This window comes from Epinephelus lanceolatus, chromosome 3, assembly GCF_041903045.1.
Source record: "Epinephelus lanceolatus isolate andai-2023 chromosome 3, ASM4190304v1, whole genome shotgun sequence".
Taxonomy (NCBI): Eukaryota; Metazoa; Chordata; class Actinopteri; order Perciformes; family Serranidae; genus Epinephelus; species Epinephelus lanceolatus.
Window position 1 is genome coordinate 4,924,728 of NC_135736.1, and position 16,715 is coordinate 4,941,442.

Below are 16,715 nucleotides of genomic sequence, written 5' to 3' on the forward strand. Positions count from 1 at the left end.
TGAAATTGTAGCATACAGGTGAAAAAGTGGTGGAGTGGTTTGTAATAAAATCTGATTTTCATATAGGTGCAATCTCATAGGGGAAAAAACGCACTTGGAAGCAGCTTAAAATGAAATATAAAAACGTTATTCAAACAGGTAAGGCATATTTGACTTGGCCATGACTGTACCTTTCTTTAGCTTTATTCATATTTGATTTATCGAACAAAGTAGCTTAAATAACCTCATTGGCTATTTCATTATGCACTGTAGGCCACTAGTAATTTATCTTTTTTCAATTCTCTTTTTATTAGGATTTTACATGGTTCACATGTTCATTGACATAATATTTCACCATTTTCATCCATTCATCCGTAGGCCACTAGTAATTTAAACACCCAAAAGAATACTGTTTCAACTTTAATGTCCTCTTGCCTAATATCCTGCTTAGTAACATTAGAGTTCTACTCAGCCAACAGAAAGAAGGCAGAGGCAGCAAAACATCACCAATATCATATAAAAAGCTACCATTGGCAAAAAAAAAAAAACGTACCACGATGCACAACATTTGCTCTGATGAGAGCTCACATCCGCGGTGTGTCAGATTTGATATGTGTAGCAGGTAAATGATTGAGTCTAATGAAAAACGGTACGATTCAAACAGATATTCATTGGGGAATGATAGCACATCTAAACGGGTTCTGAAGATCCTCTTAATTGTGAATTAATTCTGCCTCGATATCGATCAGATTTCCTACATACGGACAACCCATGTCTGTCTGCCAGCTTGCTTCAGGCTCAGCAGTAGGGAGGAGACAGAGTGAACTTAGGGTTTCTTACAGAAAACCTGCCAGCGAACAGGTTGGGTTCACAGAGTCAGTTGCCATGGTGACTGACTCAGAGTTTGATTTACCTCTCTGTCTGAAACTGAAAAGAGTTCCCCTCATTTCAGGGTTAACATACTCAGAGTTTTGACTAAACCCGCTTTCTGGAATATCCCCCAGGTCAACCAATCAAACGCTTCTAGATGTTCCCAGAAGCAGACTCAAAAACAGCAGTGATGGTGCGGTGGCTGCTCCTAAACTCTATAGACACCTTTAAGTCACTGCGTAATCTTAGGATGACACCTTAATCAGCTTCAACTTTTGTTATGCCTCAGCCTCTGTTGTGCTGCAATTTCTTCTCTAAGACATTTATTTTTTCTGATGTTATTATTGTTGTTTGTATTGATCCATTTTGATATTTTGTGCCTATTCAAAACTTGAATTTTGTGCCTGCTCAGCACTTTGGTCAACTACGGTTGTTATTAAATGTGTTCTATGAATAAAGTTTGACTTGACTTGCTTCACTACTGCAGATGTTCTTCTTTTACAGCCTTTTCTTGGTGCCATGTCTCCAATTCTTGGGCATGTGCCAGAGCATTTGCACACGGCACAACACCTGCCCTAATATAGTGTTCAGGGGGCATCACTTATGCTGATAGGCAACTTATGATGATGTGGGATTCATTATTCAGCAGACCATGGCTACGAATGGTTGGTGCAAATCTGTTAAGTTACATGCTCACAAAGGACAGCAGAGAGAGGACATAATCCACTTAGCAGCTCACACCACAGTCAGACACACACACACACACACACACACACACAATCCTTGTGCCCTAATGACCTTTTCAGGTAAACACCTATCATAATTGACACAGACAGTGTTTGGCTGACACTGTAACTATGGTTGTGTGTCTTTTAAGTCACACATGCTAACAGGTGAATTACAGTACATGTTATCTACACTAAAGTTATTTCCCTGGGACAAAGTTTGACAGAGATTTCTCTAGATTTTTTTTTGCAGTGCCAGACAGAGTGAAGGTTTTAATGATATGTTGTATTTCTTTCATTAGCTGATTAACATTTCATTGCAATTTATACTGTAGAGTGTTTACACTCTGGAAGCCAAAGTTTGGCTTTGATTCAGAGAACACATTTATCTTCGATCTCCACTCAGTCAATAAGGCAAATGGGTGTTTATGGTAAATATGAAAATAGGATACAAGGTCACTGGTGCTATCATATTTACTCGAGTTGAAAACCCCATTTCTATTCTTTCAGTTCACAAACGCTTTTGTAAAGTGCTTAAACAAAACAGCTTTAGATCATGAACCTTTTAAGTTCCATCCTGTTAAGGAGATATCTGTCTTCTCAAACTGAGAGAGACAGAAGAGAGAGGCGGGCATCAAAGGCATCAAGTCTTTCAACAGGTTCATTCTCATGAACCCTAATATTCCACTAATAATCAGAATAATAGCCCAATTGCAATAAAAAATAACTCATGTAACCACCTCAATCAGAAGAGACTGTCCTGATCCAGCCTGACTGTAAGGAGTTTCAGTCCAGTTGAAAGGGTTGGTGTAAACATTTAATAAATAGGGCAGGAGTCTATGGGGACTTGGCTTGGGAACCACAAGGTGGCCAGTTCCAAGTATGGAGCATGGACTGATAGCTGGAGATGGGCCAGTTCACCCCCGGCACTGCTAAGGTGCCCTTCAGCAAGGCACTGATATTTTCTTTCTGTGCATGTTTGCTCCATTCCTTGGTTAAATTAAGCTTAGAATAAATGCAGTGTTATGAAACTTTATTTTGCGATAGCTTCGGTATAGTAGTATAGTAATAGTAGTTCAAATTCCTATGCTTTATGGGCTATTTATTGTAGCAAGGAGGGTGAATACCAGAAATAGTTTGCTATTCACATACTGTTGTATAATAAATGGTTTGAATGGTTTTATAAATTAACTGCATTAATTAATTAATTAATTCATATGAAAGCATCTTGGAGTCTGTGCCTGTATTAAAATAACAAAATAAGGGGGAGGCGGCATGCTCTGCGGTTTTGTTTTAACGTCTCCAGCAGTGGGGAGAGGCTTCTCTGAGGCACCTTCTGCTCCAGGAAAGATGCTGAGCAGGCCGGGCAAAGGTGTTTTTGAGGTTAAACAGACTGAGCAGAGAGTCATTTTCTTCTTCGTCACAGAGGTGGCTTAATATGTTCAATGCTGTAGTGTATGTTGGTCAGTCTGCTTAATTTGTTAATGTTACTGCTGCATTAATCAAAGGTCATCTCTGGTTGATGGCGTAAACAGTATTAACAATATACTTCACATTCGCCTAGCAAATGTAAGTATTTAGACATTAAATTAAAACAAGCTTGCAGCTGCTGCCCTTTGTGAAGATAAATTACAAGTTAACTCTAGTGCATGCCATGAGACTGCTCTGCCCTTGGTTGAGTTCTGCTCTCTTATTCCATCAACATCACATTATTAATAAACATTTCAATAATATATTATTGAAATTTGTGAATTGATGCCAAATTTCCCATGTCCACTTTGCGATGCATCTAAGAATCTATTATTTCCCCCACCCCTACTAATTAGCATTGGTAAACGCCCCCCAAATCCCCATTAAAGGGCATGACACTACTAAGAAGAAGAAAAGTTAAGAGAAACCACAAGTTTAAATAGGGTGGACGACCCCACACATTAAATAAAATCTTGTGTTTCGAAGTGGAGGACCTTCTGAAGAGAGTCAACACCATAGGAGCAGTCATATTTAGTAGCATCAGGAGTGGATTTAAATGCATGGGATGCTCAAAATACACCTTAATTAACCACCCAACCCGCTAATAGCTAAGTTTACTCTTTGCAGGAGCACAAATGTAGGGACTGAGGACAGAGACAAGCACCATGGGGCCGTTCAAGCTCACTAAGAAACGAGATCATATTTCTCCTGTTTTAGCTTCTCTGCACTGGGTCCCTGTAAAATCCAGAATTGAATTTAAAATCCTACTGTTAACTTATAAAGCTCTAAATGGTCAAGCTCCATCATATCTTAGAGAGCTCATAGTGCCATATTATCCCACCAGAACACTGCGCTCGGAGAATGCGGGGTTACTCGTGGTCACAAAAGTCTCCAAAAGTAGATCAGGAGCCAGAGCCTTCAGCTATCAGGCTCCTCTCCTGTGGAATCATCTTCCTGTTACAGTCCGGGAGGCAGACACCATCTCCACATTTAAGACTAGACTTAAGACTTTCCTCTTTGATAAAGCTTATAGTTAGGGCTGGCTCAGGCTTGCCTTGGACCAGCCCCTAGTTAGGCTGACTTAGGCCGAGTCTGCCGGAGGACCCCCTATAATACACCGGGCACCTTCTCTCCTCCACTCTCTCTCTCTCTCTCTCTCTCTTTCTCTCTCGCTCTCTCGTGTCCTATTACTGGATCTTGCTAACTTGGCCATTCTGGATGTCACTAACTCGGCTTCTTCTCCGGAGCCTTTGTGCTCCACTGTCTATCAGGTTAACTTGTATTGCAGCGGTGCCTGGATAGTGTGACGTGTGTGGTTGTGCTGCTGCCGTGGTCCTGCCAGATGCCTCCTGCTGTTGCTGTCATCATTAGTCATACTTCTACTGTTATTATACACATATGATTATTGTCACATATGTATACTATCATATATTAATATATACTTTCAACATATTGTACCACAGTAGCCAGAACTATAATTATAATCACTGTTGGGTAAGGGTTACTTTAAAAGTAATCAAAGTACGTTACTGAGTTACTTTCTAAAAAAGTAACCAGTTACTTTACTGCGTTACTCCCTGAGTAAAGTAACTCAAGCACTTTTAAAGTACTTCCAACGTTACTTCCTGAGAATAGTAACTCAAGCACTTTTAAAGTACTTTTGAGTATTCTACACTTCCTATTGGGCAATGGACCACAGGGCGCTAAGCCTACATTTTTTTGTCTCCAAAATTAACGTTATGGACCACTTGCCCTTCACTGAGATCCAATTCTCCCATCACAGCCGTCACTTTGACCAGTAGAAACACAGATCGATCTGCTGCCGTAGACGTAGACAGCGTTTTTAATATTTCCTCTAGGGATGTTACCACACAGAGTAAAAGGGGAAATGATGGTGTGAAACAGCAGAGGCACTTTTTCAACCCGCTGAGTTAACGTTACTGTCATTAGCATCAAGCTAGCAAACAATGGTACATCCTCACGGTCGGATATAAAGTAATAACATTAACAAATAGCGGCGGGGCTTTTACTCACCACAACTGCAGAGGCTCCCAGCTTCATTTGAAACAAACTACATTATAGACGGTCCGTTATTTATTAATCCCTTTGTGTGTTTATATATTTACTTTTAATCCGCTCCGTTGTCTTTGTAAAGTTAACATATCGCACCGTCATTTCAAACTCAACACTTGTTTCAAATTAAAAGCCCCTTATAACCTCGGCTGAGAGAATCCCTCCATTTTCTAAATAGACTTTTATTCTGAAACATTTGTCAGAACTTCCTGTGGAAGATACAGTAGCTTGATAGTTTACTTATGGCGCTTCAAATGTAGCTCCTGCCATATGCTGACTGTTTTAGGTGAGTACAACAACATGTCGGTTGGCACATGAACAGACACAGTTCTGGCAGTGATTCAAATAATAGTCAAAGTAATAAAAACAGGACAAGAATAACCCGATGACATCACACACGCCGTGAAAGACGACCGGGGATAATTGGTGAGTACCAGGGTGTAGCGTGTACCAGGCATAATGTAAGTCCCGAGTCTGAAATATGTCTGTCAGCGAGTCCTACTCCACCTGTTTAGACTCCACCGTAGACAACGGCAGCATTTCTCCGAACATGGGGCGAGCCACAAGCTCCGTGGCTTCTTTCAGACTGATAGGTTTAACGTTATCTCCGTTATTAGAACCAAACGACAGCCGTTGCTTTTTCGGAGCTGAAGGACCAGCGTTTTAAAAGTAACGGAAGTAACTGATGTCTTGTTTGAAAATGTACTTAAGTATTTGATTACTCAAACAGCAAACTAACATGTTAGGTTACTCATTATTACTACTTTGTAACGTGTTACTTTGTAACGCGTTAGACCCAACTCTGATTATAATATTATTACTTTCATTAATGTTGTTGTAAGCTACTGTCATAACCATCTGTCCTGCATCTCTCTCTGTCTCTGTCTCTCTTTCTGTCTCCTTGTGTCATACGGATTACTGTTAATTTATTATGCTGATCTGTTCTGTACGACATCTATTGCACGTCTGTCCGTCCTGGAAGAGGGATCCCTCCTCAGTTGCTCTTCCTGAGCTTTCTACCGTTTTTTCTCTTGTTAAAGGGTTTTTTTTGGGGAGTTTTTCCTTATCAGCTGTGAGGGTCCTAAGGACAGAGGGATGTCGTATGCTGTAAAGCCCTGTGAGGCAAATTGTGATTTGTCATATTGGGCTTTATAAATAAAATTGTTTGATTGATTGATTGATTGATTGATTGATAGGTAGGTGTGTAATTCCAGTAACACCCCTGAACATATCAGAATTTGTGGAGGTTAAATCTGAAAACAAAAGAAAGGTAACTGAATCAGCAGGCAGGTATTAGTTTATTGCCTGTCTCCGTCAAGAAGAACTGATGGATAGCCTCTGATGGGCCTACTGCACTAAAAGCGCTTAAAGAACTATTTCTGCTGTTGTCGGAAAACCCTTTAATCAGTCGTTTCAGACTGAAGCCAAACTGGCTGAAAGTGCTGGCTATATGGCAAAGGAGATTAGGGTAGACCTAAAACCTTTTAGACCTCATTACAGAAGTTCCTCCTAACCGCTTTAGTTTCTGAATCACCAATTTATCATAATAAGTCAGGTAAGTCAGGGTTTTTGTTTGTTTGTTTAGTGGCTTTAACAGTTTTTTTTAAGATTCCTCTAATTTTCAGATGCCTTAACATCTTAACAAATTGAGGCGCTGACTGTGAAGAGGGAGCAGAGGGAGATCTGGTTACATCAGGTAAGCTTAAGCTCAGCAGTCTGCAGTTTCATGTTGAACACTTTTTAAACATTAGTTCTGAAAAGTGCTATATCAATTAACTTTACTATCATTATTAATAATGCAGTGCCAAAGGGCTTTACAAGGACCTCCACACACGTATGTCTGAATGCATGCAGTCGTGGGTGTGTGTGTGTGTGTGTGTGTACTGTATGTTTGTGTGCACACAGTTCGGGGTTGACAGACACACCCTGAGTTTTCGCTTAGTATTAAACTTGACAAATACGAAGCATCAAAAATGTAGCCGAGCCTAAAAATAACATCATAAATTAGTAAAGCCAGGGAGGGCCTTTAGAACGCAGCCAGCCTCATATTCTTCTTCTTCTTCTTCTTCTTCTTCTTCTGTTTCAATTCTACACTAAGTGTCAGGGCTCGCTTTGTATTCACGTCTCCTCTAAAACACAGATCCATGTACACACTGTCACATCCTCAGATGTGGGCACATACATTTAACATGCAGATGGGGTCAAACCACACACACAGCAGCAGACTGTGCCTCTCGTTGGCATGTTATAATAGCATCAACACAGTGTGCTGTGTTTCAGGAGGCTGAAGCATGATGCAGCAAAATATCTGGAGCAACATAACACTGTAAAATGCATGTAGTAGTGTGTATCTGTGTGCACGTGCATGTTTGAGTGTGCGGTTGTGCATGTTCCTGGTTGCAGTGATGCATTAGTAAAACACATTTTGATTTCCCACAGACTGCGTACTGTTAGTCTATTCATCAATTCTTTAGCAGAAGTTGAATATAGAAAATGACTGAGTCATTTGGTTTAGAGGGAAGCAGGGAATGCCTCAGTCTGTTGACTCAAGTAAGACATTGTGAGGCACTGATAGTACCTTCCAGTCATTTCTACACTTGCACTCTCAGAAGGTTTCTTATCTTAAAAATCCCTTTTATCAATCTGCCTCCTCCCCCCCATATACACCCATTCTTTATCATATGATTTAGGTAGATTTAAACAGGTAAAGTCGTGAATGGGTGCTAACTTTACCTGGACTCCTAGCTGGACTACTTGTGTAGAGTGCTCTCTGACGATAGGTTGCTCAATAAAGCCCAAGTATTGACAAGGCTTTAATGATAAATGTTGAGATGACTTTTCTCAATTGGGGCATACTAAGCACCGTCAATTGCTCTGCTAGCTTGCAGTGAGGCACTGAGGGGAAACAAACACAGTTTCAATCGACAGATATCTATTTTTGGCACTTTATGCCTGATTGTTGTTCAGTCTACTTGGCTGTATTATAATGAAGTGTAAAGACCTTACCGGGTAGCGGGTGTCTCCACTCTAATCCCCCCTGAGCGCAGCGCGAGCCGTCCTCATCGTCCTGGGGGTGGAACAACTTCGAAAAAGCGCAGCACCTTCCTCGGACACTAAGTCGCTTAATCCATATCACCTGGCGTTTAGGCAGCAAGAGGAGCACGGCGCGAGAGCTCTTATAGAAAGGTGCTTTTCAATAAAGTCCCAGTGCAGGTGAGCGCGCGAGGTGGAGACGAGTGAGGCGCACACGGTTTAGGCGACGGTAATCCTCTCTCTCTCTCTCTCTCTCTCTCTCTCTCTCTATCTCTTACACTCATGCGCGCGCGCAGAAAGTTTTAACAGTGATTCGATGGTGATAGGTCCTTCGCTTCATAGAGAGAAGACATACAATGGAGACGAAAACACACCGCGAGCTCACCGTTGTTTACACACCTGCATCTCTCGCGCTCTGCTTGTGTCTACCCGAATCGTAATGCATGTGCTCGCGTGCGTGCGTGACTGTGAGACCGCGAGAACCGTATATCCGTGCCATCGCACGAGACCTAATGCTGATGTACACAGTATGCTACTCATACATTTCCTTGCTTTAGCACCGCACACAAAAAAAATGCAATTAAGTGGTACAAGTATGTTAAATAGATAGATAGATAGATAGATAGATAGATAGATAGATAGAAACACTGTTTATTGAACTGTGTCGCCTCCTACCGGCGTCAGTATTTTACTGCTATTTAGAGCTATTCACTACAGCAGGGATCCTCAGCTTGCTTTGCCTGGGGGCCTCTTCTGCAAATTGACAGGAGGCTAGGGGCCAGTTAATCAACAAACATTAACAATAGGCTATTCATCAGTATATACAAGGACACTGAGAGCTTAGCCTGGGCCCGGGCCGCTGCGGCAACAGCCTTATATATGGGGCGCCTGCTCTACCACTAAGCCACCGACACCCCAGCCTGGGCATCTTTGATGCTTTTTTATGCACTCTGGCACCTTATTTAGCCTACATTCAAAGTACAAAACAATTTGCAGGCCAGATTGTTAATAAGTTGAGTATCACTGCACTATATGCTCAAATATATTGTAGCTAGGGGTGGGTGATGGTGGGTATTAAGGTTCTTATTATATAAATTATTATAATGCAAATACAATTCAACTTTAGGTAGCCTACTAGAATAATAAAATCCAGTTCTTTTTTTTTTTTTTAAAAAAAGAAAAGACTAAAGAGAGAAACTCTAAAACTTTATCTTAAATATAAAAGATGTTGACATGTTGACTTTGGGGACATAACGTAAAAAAATCGGAATATATCCTTATTTATGTTATCACAATACTCATTATATCGCAAAACATTTTCATTTGCTATAAGGTTTTATTGTGAAATACATATCATGATAATATTGTATCGGGGCTTACTGTATGTCAGTTTGTTATTTATGTTTGGATGTTATTCACGGGATGACATAAGTTTCTGTTTCATCACATAACCACTAACTGGCATACTGAAAACCTTTATTCCAAATTAGATGTGCTGGCTGGTTCCTTTGTCTCTGTGCAAAAAGAAAAAGGGGAGCTGTCATGTATTGTGTGCTGTGTGCACTGTAGGCCCAACATGTTGCTCAACATGTGGCTCAACATAGCTACTGCTCATACAGGTGGTTGTCATCAAAAAGCAATGGGTCTGACCTGTCCCGAAGCACTCTCTCCCCTCGGAATGCCTTTTGCAGAATTAGTGCCTCTTCATCCAAAACATCATTCAAGAATGGACACGCCATTGTGAAGGAAGAAACACAAACATGTGCATGGGACTTTATATATTGCCCTCATCACTGACTTCATTGAAGACACCTGACAGTGCTTATCACATGAATAATTATGAGAAAAATAATGTTTTAAATGTTTGATGTTTTTTTCATTATTGTAGGCTAAATGTATTTTGTTTGTTTAAAAATGGGGCAAATACATACATAAGAACATGGAATAACTGTAAAACACAATGATTTCCTATTGCAGTGACAGCTGACTGGACAGATAAGGCACCAGGATAAACTAAGCCTGGCTAGAGAATAAATCTCCATGGTAACATATGTGTCTCTGCTTTCGTCAGTTGCAGGAAGTTGTATAAAAAATGCGATTTCGATGAAATCTCGATCAATATCAAAATACAGTATAATAGTTACTCTATCTTGTCAGAATATACAAGTAATTAGGGATGGACAATATTGGAAATTTTACTGATATCCAATATGCTGATATATAACAACTTATTTGGCCGATAACTGATACAAATATTGATATATCCACTTGTTTCCCCACCTAATTTTAGCGACCATCAAGTCTCTTTTGTAGTGTAATTAGCATCATATTATGCATGCATACTCTTATCATGATGGCCCACCAGCAGATGGAGACATGAAATAGAATACTTTTTAATGTATATAATATTCATTCATTGTACAAAATAGGAAAATGCATGTTGGCCGATTCTAACAGTTAATTTTAAAATGAATATTGGCCATTACCAATGACGTGTTGATATTACCGTGCATCCCTGCAAGTCATGATTAGATGAGAATCTGTGGTAGTCAATGAATGTATCAAGAATGTGCATAATGATTTGACATTACAGAACAGAATGATAACATTACAATTAGATAGGACAGGGGTCTTTAATGTATTTCAGGCCAATAATCAGTGGGCTGAAAGCATAGGCGTAGTTTTAGGTATGGACGCTATGGACATACCAAACCAAAAATAATGCTGAGTGAAAACTGTAGCCTTCTTCGCAAAATCACCATTTTAGAATTACCATTCACAACTTGCGAAACCTTATCTGGCCTGGTTGACAGCTGCGTTCAGCAAGCTATCCAATCAACAGCCTACTTCTCCTATACTCGACCAGCGTACCTGACGCTGACAGGCTGTCAGTGTCACGAGACAAGAGCTCCGCAGCTCAGAGTCAAAGCACAATCGATCGGCAACAGCGAGGATTTTGATTAGGCAGCAAGTAAGATTGAAGTTATTGAAAATAGCGAATAAAATGTTGAACGACTGTTATTTTTCTGTACAGAGTTGTATCAATGCTAATAGTTTAGTTTGCGTCCTAAATGCCTATGTAAACTGTAACGTTGCTAGCCGGTGATACAGCTGGTCAGAGAGCTAGCACTAGCTACTGTAGCTAGCTATTAGCTAATAGGTCCTGTAACGTTTGCTGAGGCAGAGATAAGGTGTTGTCATGGTGTCATAACAGTTGCCTTTAGCTAATAATAAATCAGTTTTGGTATGTAACGTTAGAAATAACTGTTGCAAACTCCTAGGTAAGGTTTAAGCAATGACTAGGTTCACTCGCCCACTGAATTGCATCTGGTAGACGTCTGGTTTGTTTATGCAATTCAATTGATGTCTGTGACTGCAGAATAACTAGTCCAATGTAATTATGTTCATAATACATAGGCTACACAGAATAGGCTGTAGGCTACACAGAAAAGAGTGTTTCTGTCTGCAAGTAGTTTGATATTGTCAATCATTTCCCTTTTATGATTTTTTTTTTTTTTTTTTTTTTGCCAAAGCAGCAGAAAGGAAAGATCAGGAGAGGCAGGAGTCTGGAGATGCATCAGGGTTACAGGTGAGATTAGAGTCTGACTCATATCTGAGTCTGACTATATCATCTGTAGGCCAAATGCATGATGAAAGCTGATTAAAGAAACAATCATCAAGATCATCTGATCTGTAGCTCAAAATAGTATGCATGCAAATTAGTGCTGAAATTTTTTTCAGCTCGCGCCCTGTGTGCTCTCGCATGGTCCCTACCAGAGCTCAAATCAAATTTATGCCCCTGGCTGAAAGAGAGGTGGAGCAGCAACTCAGAACCAGTTTGATTTATCATGTCGCATCCAGCTTAAAACTAGGGTGACCATATTTTGATTTCCAAAAAAGACAACACTCGGCCCAGCCACGAGATAGCCTACTTAGATGATACTCGCAGTTTACTCAAAGATGCCTTATAATTTTAATATATTTAAAGTTTATATGTATGGATAGAAAATTCAGTTATATTGCAAAATAATATCTCTCAAAGACAGAAATTCAGATAGGCCCCTATAGATAGGGGACACATACACACACACTAGAGTGTGGCTACCCGATCCGAGCCCGACGGGTCCCGACGGCAGGCCTACCCGACGGGTCGGGCCGGGTTCGGTCAAAAATGTATAAATTGTATTCAGGCTCGAGTCGGATTCGGTCAGCTTTCAGTGAAAATGTAGTGTAAAAATAAATAAAATCCTATTGTCTGTCCTGTTTATTGCTTGGGCACTGTTATTTACGTGACAACACCTGAACAGAACACACACACACATTGGCTGTTTGTTTCTACCTCTCCCCTCGCTGGAAGCCTCAGACCTTCCCCCTCCCGCCTCCGCCTTGATTAAACGCTGAAAATAAAATAAAATAAAAGAGGGAGACAGGTTTTTCCTATTTTATCTTATTTTGTTATATTTCTCCCTCTCCCCTCGCTGGAAGCCTCGGACCTCCCGCCGCCCACCTCCGCCTTGATTAAACGCTGAAAATAAAATAAAAAAGGGAGACAGGTTTTTCCTATTTTATCTTATTTTGTTATATTTCTCCCTCTCCCCTCGCTGGAAGCCTCGGACCTCCCGCCTCCCGCCTCCGCCTTGATTAAACGCTGAAAATAAAAAAGGGAGACAGGTTTTTCCTATTTTATCTTATTTTGTTATATTTCTCCCTCTCCCCTCGCTGGAAGCCTCAGACCTCCCGCCGCCCACTCCCGTCTCAAACACGGAGGTCTCCCTTTCTGCGGAGCACCCACGGTGCACACCCAGCCTGTTAAATAGCCTGTAACCATAACAACTGTGTGACACAAACTCAGTGTTTAGTTTAATTAAATAATGTCGGGCTCGGTTCGGTTTCGGACATAACACAGAATGACTGTTGGGTTTGGACAGAAATATGTGGCCGTGCCGCACTCTAACACACACTCAAGGAAAACCGGACATTATCATCAATTTATAAACACCCCCCGGACGTCCCGGACAGGACGTGAAAAGTGGACATGTCCGGGCAAAAGAGGACGTTTGATCAGCCTACTTAAAACAAGTTATGGGTGGTCGCCATTTTGAAAGTCCAAGATGGCCGCCACAGATACTTTGAAAAAATGGAAACATTGGTTTTGGGATTTGTCAGACTCTAAACTTTCCAAAAATGTATAGTTCATAAACTCTTCAAAGATTTTGAGTGAAGGTTAAAATCAGGACATTGTGACCCTGACTAGGACCCCCCACTACATATATTGTATAAAACTGACTTCCAACTGAAATAATTGTCTGAATATTTTGTGAGTCTTCTCTTGTTTGTGCTTGCCGGTAGCCGTTAAATTAGTAGCAGGTGTAGCATGGCTAGGTACATTAGCCTCCCCCTCTGCACTTTTGCTGGTGGTTTCTTGGGTGGACTGTATATGAGAGTCTTTTGCTCAAAAAGTTCCAAAATGATCCACTGTGGCTCACAAAAATGTCTATATACTTGGAATAACACTATTAATTAGCCAATATGTTTCAATAGTACATAAATGTTAACTAACTAGTTCAAGCTAACAAGTTCACCTTGCCATTATGGACAGGTGCCACACAGTGATTTAGCTTTAGCTAGCTACGGGGGGGGGAGGGTTAGAGTAAGATACATTTGTAAAGGTAAAGGAAAAGACATTAGAATGGATGTAATGAACTGGTAAATATCAATTCCTGTGTAGTTGTAGTCCTGCATTCAGTATGAGGATGAAACAAGGACTACCAAAAGCAACTGGACAAGGGTCCAAGGGACTTGCCCAAATAGTCTACGTACCTCTACAGGCAATCCACGAATGATCCCTGCAGCCCCTGCACTGTTGCTAAATGAGTAGTTCAGGCAAAACATAGAAAGCTGCACTGAAAGTGACTCTCTGTTCAACTCTGGGTATTTCTCAATGACTGCAGCATCAATCTCTCCACTCAGAAGTGTCGCTTCCAACTTTTGCAAAGTTAGCAAGTCATCCTGGTTAAATAGCTCACTGAGCAGTGCATCTACATCATCCAGGACTTTAAAGAATTCACCTCTGTAGTGGTCCTTGGCACTTTTAGGCTGATGTGCCTCAGCTCCTTCAATGAAGCGTTTTGGGGCGGTCTGGTCTGTGGAATGGTAATGGGCCTAAAGACTGAACCACAGCCGTCGCCTCTTCAAACGGAGTTTTGAAACTTGCCTCATCTCTTTTGACCTTGAGTGAGGTCCTAACAACTTCAGCAGCAGCCCTCATGCCAGCAATGCTTTCAGTTATCTTCTAAAAAGAGATGTTCAGGCATTCTAGCTCACAAATCATTGGTGAGGCAAGGATGAGACCCAAAACTGTTTTGCCTTTCCTAAACTGCCCTAGCAGGCCGTTAGCAGTAGATTTATTTATTTATGTATTTATTTAGAAGGAGGACAGTGCACATTAGGCTATGGATATTTCTGTAAATGTGTCAGTTCTAGCCAAAGGCTAATTCACAACTGTGGTCCTCCGGCATGGTGTTAAAAAACCTCAAAGTCATTAAAATCCATCAGACAAAAACAGGTAATCAAGGACAACCATATAACACTACAGAACGACATCAAAACAGACAGTAATACAAAACAAGGACAATCGTTCTAGTGCAAAACAGAAAATACAAGTGTGACCAATACATTTAGTGCAGTATAATACAGTGCAACATGATTTTAATGTGTTGTAAAAAGTGAGGCAGAGCTATGCAAAACCTGTTCATGATTATAGTCATAATTTATGGGAGTATGGGTATGAGTAATGTTGTAAAGTGCTGCAGTGCTCAGTTATTGATATAAAAAGTTGAGTTACCACGATTTCAGTTAAATAAAATTAGACTAGGGAGAAATCTGTTAGGGGTGAATATGAAAAATGGGGTTGCAGCAATGCAGAGACCAGTACATTAATTCTTAGAGGATGATGAAGATGCTGGAGATGGAATGGAAAGAGGGAGTATAATTTTAAAGCGGTGTAGTATTCGTACTAAAGTGCTAGTTTGCCCATGTTAATGCACATAATTACAAAGGTGCAACAATGGTTACAGGTCTGGTTGTGCTTGAGCCAGTCTTTTAAATGCTTTTTAAAGACGGGAAAGCTGGAGCAATCTCTTATATACGGAACATGCAAGTTTGAAGGTAGTAAAATTGTCGAAGCTCAGGAGATTGTGGCGCACTAGGATGTTGCAGTGATGATAAGGGTTTTTTATCGAAGATCTTCAAAGTTTTTTTATAAAGAGATTCAATAGGTTTGAGTACTGTTCTGCTTGTGAGTGACCAGTTTGTGAAGCAGTACTCAATATGTGAGAAGATCATAGAGTGCATGAACATTCTCGCTGCTTCTTCAGTTAGTGATGATCTTATTTGTTTAAAATTCCTCAAGTTGAATTTGACTGTTCTTATGACTTTCTTCACATGATTTTTGAAAGACAGAGTTGGGTCTAGAATGACACCTAGATATTTGAATTCATTTACGAGTTCATGCTCTTCACCCTTTAAGAAAATACCAGAATGGCTGATGTCAATTTTTTTTTTTCCGAAAACATCACACAGACAGTCTTTTTGGTGTTTAACATCAGACATGAGTTGGTGAGCCATTTCTGTAGAGGGATCAGTGCTGAAGTCAGAATGTTAGAGGCCTCTTGTGGACTTTTAGCTTTAGTCAGGATCACTGCATCATCTGTGTACATCACAATATCCACAGTCTTACAGACATTTGGCAAATCATTAATATATAAAGAAAAAAGTATGGGATCACTGTGGAACTCCCACTGTACACTCAAGATCAGATGATCTGATCTCATCAACAGAAACATATTGCTTTCGTTCAGACAGATATGATTTCATTTCATCCATAATGTAGCATGCTAAGAAAAGTAAAAGGCCTTCACTCTGAAGATCTACTGTGTCGAAAGCCTTTTTCAAATCCAGAAAGACGGCTCCTACACAGGCACTTTTATCAAGACAGTTTTTAACCTTTTCTAAGAAGACACTGATGGCTGATTCTGTTGAATGGTGAGCCCAAAAACCAAACTGCATTGGATGCAGAAGAGAACTGCACATATTCAAATGATCAATTAATTGTTTCACAACCCATTTCTCAATAACCTTTGATATCACTGGGATGCAGTATAAGCCATCTCCTGCAAGCTAGCCAGCGCTGACCCATACTGTGACAAAACAGCTGTGATGGCTTTGCCACATTTTGTGCGACAGAGGGGTTTTATTGCAGTGCACGATGGATTCTCTGCATGTGCTATAGCTGCATGGATGGCCTTAAACTTCCCTGAATGAGACAAAAGGACTCCAAGCTGGTTGACCCAATCCAATGAGTCTCTGATCAGAACAGAGGCTAAGCATGTTTTCTGTGCCATTAAATTAGTACAGTGGGCTCCATCATGAACGTAAAGTGCTAGTGGCTGCTCTTGTTTTATCAGTGCCTGTGCATCAGCATGCTTCCCAGACATGTTAGCTGGCCCATCATAAGTTTGACCTCGTAAACCATGCCTTGGTAAGTTTAATCTCAGCAACATATCT

General features: G+C 40.6%; 1 protein-coding gene across 1 annotated transcript in view; it reads right to left on the reverse strand.

The window, feature by feature from the left end:
- frmpd1a (FERM and PDZ domain containing 1a) overlaps window positions 1-8,558 on the reverse strand; it is a 79,692-nt gene extending 71,134 nt beyond the window's left edge. The window contains exon 1 of the mRNA XM_033625214.2: window positions 8,124-8,558. The gene's annotated coding sequence lies outside the window, so the exon portion shown is untranslated. The remainder of the gene's footprint in view (window positions 1-8,123) is intronic.
- Between the last annotated feature and the right edge of the window lie 8,157 nt (window positions 8,559-16,715).